We start from the raw sequence: 4755 nt of genomic DNA, 5'->3' as shown, positions 1-4755 counted from the left end.
TGAGGAACAAGGTGCATATAACTCGTCCTAACTAAGATGCCACTGGATCAACTCCTGAAGGAATTCCTCACCAAGAAAAATTCTGGAATTCTTCTTGCCAGAAAGTCGAGATTACATACCTCATACGAAGGCCAAGAAATGCAGAACATTATAGTATTTCCTTGGGATAGTTACATTCGTTCCACCGCCCCAAGAGCATAATCATATGCTTGAAGCAAAACTTGGGATTCAATTCATAAGCTCGAGGTGGAAGCAAAAAGTGATTCACATCGTGCCGCGACATTAAATCAGGCGCTTGTTGGGAGGCAACTCGTTTAATTTTTTTTATTGTATTGTTTTTGTAGTGTCGATTTTTGATTTTCTAGGAGTATGGGAGGCAAAGCCATTGGAAGAAAGCAAAGCAAGTGAGATGGTGAGAACTAAGTGCGGGGTGCCCGCACCAAGAATCAAGTATGAGTACCCCATGAGCTGCTAATGCTTCGGCCTATGGCCTACCAGGGAGTTCTTTTACCCTTTTTGTATTTATGGGTGTGGATTGGGGACAATGCACAATTTTAAGTGTGGGGTGAAGAGATTGTTTGGGTGAATTCCTATGCTAGTTTAGTTGTGTTATTTTATATTTGTTGGAAAAAAAATTGAAAGAAAAATAAAAAATTAATAATCCCTCTTGGTTTTTCTTATAGCCACGGTTCTTTTCCAAGGGAAGACATTTGAACCGGGTAGTAGTTTTTTTTTCAAGTAAAATTTTCAAAAGGTTTTAGACTTTTCCCAACGATGGACTTCTTAGACAGTTTTCTTAAGGGTTTAAAGTTTAAAAAATACAAAAAAAAGACTATTTTTTTCAACTAACCATGGAATGGGAAGAACTTGAGTATCTATGCTTTTTGACATGTTTTATGTTGGGGCTTAGAGGTGGAGCATTTGCACTGAGTAATTTCTTCTTTAATCTTGTGACTATATGCTTGAGAGTCTATGTGTTTCTTTTGACGCTTGGGCTCGTCTATTGACTCCTGTCGTTACTTCCTAGTATTTGGATTATTTCATCACCATGCTAGTTGCTTTAACTTGAGAGTGGGGTCTGAGCGGTCCTGAGTAAGTCATGTGCATTGTGTGAGGTGAGATTTTGGTTGTACTCTGTGCCATCCCTTGTTAGTCTAGAACATGCCCCATGTGTGAGTCGAAGAGAAATAAAGTCTTGCGAGTTTAGGAATGATATAGGCGTTTCTTTGATTGATCCGTCAGTCTATTTACCTACCAGTGAGAAAATATTATCCTTTGTTAGCCCATTTGAACCTGTAAACCTTTTCTTTGGTACCCACATAACAAAAAGAATCCCTTTTGTTCTTAATGAAATCTTGTTGAACCTTTACCTCCGAAAGCACTTAAGTGTCTAGAAGTGAAGAAAAAGAGATTGGGTAGTTTTTTTTAGTGGAACCATAGAACGGCCAAAAGGTGCATGTGTATATTGAGAAAGCCACTAGCTGGAATACTAATTTATGGAGGGAGCGGAAAATATTGTAAAAAAATAAAATCCCTCCAATTCACTTTGATATGTGCTAGTGCTTATGTAGATGTGCTTAAAGTCAATGGGCTACGTTATTTACGGTTTCGTAGTAATATGTTGAGTGATCATGAAGAGGATGTGCTTAAAAGTTAATGTGTATTGTATTAAAAGTGCTTAGGAGGGTTAGTCACTACTATCCATATCTATCCTACCCGTCCCATAGCCTACATTACAACCCATTAAGACCTAATTGATCTTAGACTTTACAAGCTTAAATTAGTAGAGACTTACATTATGGGCAAGCCTATGGTACGAGCTTTGGGGGCACATGAGTTTCGTTGCGAGAGTGAGTGAATTCTTTTATTCTGTGAGTCCTTAAATTATACTTGAATTCATATTTGAGTGTGCGGACTGATTACTCTCCTTATTTTGATGGTGAGGGCACACGCTTTACAGTGGATTGTTAAGGAACTCGTCTCTTTAGTTTGCACAAGAAGCGAGTCACAAAGAGGAATGTAGTGGAGTCAATTTTTGAGGCTAGGATGTTAGAAGAGTCGCGCAAATATTTTAAATAATCTTGGCATGAGTTTAGAACTTGAGAAAATGTATGAAGAGTGCAACTACTGGGTTTTAAGCGTTGATATAAATCATTGGCATTGGTACGATGCTGGAGTATGTTTTGAAAGGTATTTCTTGCCTATGCGCTTAATTTTACGTTGCTCGAGGACGAGCAAGAATTGAAGTGTGGGGTGGTGATAAATGATGAAAAGTGCATATTTTTTAGTATATTTGCATATTAATTCGTGTGTGAAACACGGGAAATTACATGATTTTTTAAGTGAAATATACTCATTGTGTGTTTCTTATTTGTAGGAATGAGCTTTAACGATAATGGAGCAAAAGATATCAAAGCCGATACAAAAAGAATAAATTGAAGGATTGGGAGCTCGTCTATTCTCGTGCAAGGCACGAAGACGAACGCGGAAAAAAAAATTGAAGGCACAAAATAATGAAGCGAAGCAAAGGAACGGATCGCTTCGCGAAATGAAATAATTTCAAAAGCTGGATCCGCGTCAAAGTCCGCGTCTAGACGCGAAGGCAGACACGGATCCGCGTCAAAGTCCACGTCTAGCACGAAGGCAGACGCGGATTCCATCTTTCCCTAGCCGAAGTGGGATTGGAGAATTTCACCCTTTAGCAACCCTAAGTGATATAAATACACCAATAAAAGGACTTTTGAGGGAGGAGTCTAGGGGTGTTCGAACCGAAAACCGAACCGAAACCGAAGCTTAATGGCTTACTGGTATTGGGTTAACGGTTTAACGGACGGGGAACGGATTGAATTTTTTTATTAGAGGCTTATCGATTTGGGGGAGAATTTTTCAATTTTCTTAACGGATAATCCGTTAACCCGTTAATATTATATATATAAAAAAATTATTTTTATTCATATATATTAAATAATCAAAAACCCTTTCCAGTACTCTATCTCTAACGCCTAAATAATTAGAAACCCTAACGCCTAACCACCAGCAGTACTCTATCTCGTCGACTTCCAGGTTCCATCACTCTATCTCGTCGATAGAGTATGTTGAAGCTTATAGTTTCCAGCTAAGTGGATTCATTCCATCTACAGCTCAGTATTATCTTCCAATTTTGCAAGGGCTATCTTATCTTTTTGTCGTTTCTTCTGATAGCAAACCATTCTTGAATCTTGAGACGTGATTTTTTTTTCTTTCTTTCTTTTTGGTCCGCACAACTTATGATAAATATTTTACTACTAATAGGTTTTACCAATCAGCTGAGAACTTGAAGGAAGCATCATTTGAACATCCAGATGAGAGAGGACCTTTGTTGAATATCTTAATTCGTCTGAAATTAACACAATTCTAAAAGGTAAGTTTCACATAGGCAAGTAAATAGTAAAAGTGGGAATTTTGTTTTGAGATTTTCCTTCCTACTAATAACCTTGTAAATACTGAAGCAGGTCATAAGGTGGATTCGCTTGTGTGTTCACAAAGATTTAGCAATCAGGGGCAACTTTTAATGCACCAAAAAACATAACAATAATAATACTAATTTGAAAAATAAATTACCCACTTCAAGATGTATTATAAAGACCAGATTGACTCATCTGTAATTTACTATTCTGAATTTGTATGCTAGGCGGTCAACAAAGAATTAATGCACGCAATATAGATTGAATTAGGCCGATAAACCGCCCGATAACCGCCCGATAAGAGCTAAACCGATACCAATCCGCCCGATAACTTATCGGGTAGCTAGCGGATTAATACATTTAAAAGCCAATAACCGATAAGCCAAACTGTTAAGAGTAAATAATCGCCAATCCGCCCTATATATAGCCCTAGAGGAGACACTACTTTAGAGTTAGACAATACCCTTGGAGGCAAGAACACGCTAGGAGCAAGGAGGAAGATTCAACCACGAGCTTTTCCCTTTCATCTTCCTATTTTTCATTGTTGTTTATGACTTTAGTATTGTAGTTTTACATACTATTATGAGTAACTAATTTATTATCTAGAGTTTTGATGGAACCTCTTGAGGATGAATTCTTGTTATGTTTTAATATAATTTAGCCTTTGAATTTATCTATTTGTCCAACTACGTGTTTATTGTTGTTGATTGAATGACCATCAATTGACTGTGCCTATTTAGTGTGTACTGCTTGAGAGAGAGAGAGAGTACATATTTAGGTAGTTGTTGAACAACATCACTCCTAACGCATGTGGGAGATCAATACGGAGGGTTTAAAGGCGGGATTAGAGATAACGAAACCTTGGTACGATCGCGGTGAGCGGTGAATTAGTGTCAACTAGTGTAGTTCGAGAGAATACATCTAGTAAATTGTGGTAGTTACTCGAGAAAGAATTATGACAACCAAAGTACTCACAATCGGTAGAGAATACTTAGGCGAAAGTATAGAAGACAAGCGGGAAAGATTCCAACAATTGGGGAAATCATAACTCTAGACCTCCTATATTTAGTCTCCAACCCTTAGTATCTTTAGTTGTTAATTTACTACTTTAGTTTCTTTGTTAATTAGTTAGATGTAAGGATCTTAATCTTTATAACTTAGAAATTTATTCGAGCTTGTCTTCTTAGCATATTGAGTGATCATGGTGAAACCTTAGTTCTCTGTGAGGTTCGACTCCGGACTCTTAGACCGGATTATATTTGCAGCGACTGCTTATCCTTTTTAGGACTAGAGTTGGGTGTGATCAAATTTT

This window comes from Nicotiana attenuata, chromosome 4 (genome assembly GCF_001879085.1).
Source record: "Nicotiana attenuata strain UT chromosome 4, NIATTr2, whole genome shotgun sequence".
In the NCBI taxonomy this organism is placed as follows: Eukaryota; Viridiplantae; Streptophyta; class Magnoliopsida; order Solanales; family Solanaceae; genus Nicotiana; species Nicotiana attenuata.
The sequence above is the reverse complement of the archived record's forward strand: the minus strand, read 5'-3'. Positions refer to the sequence as shown.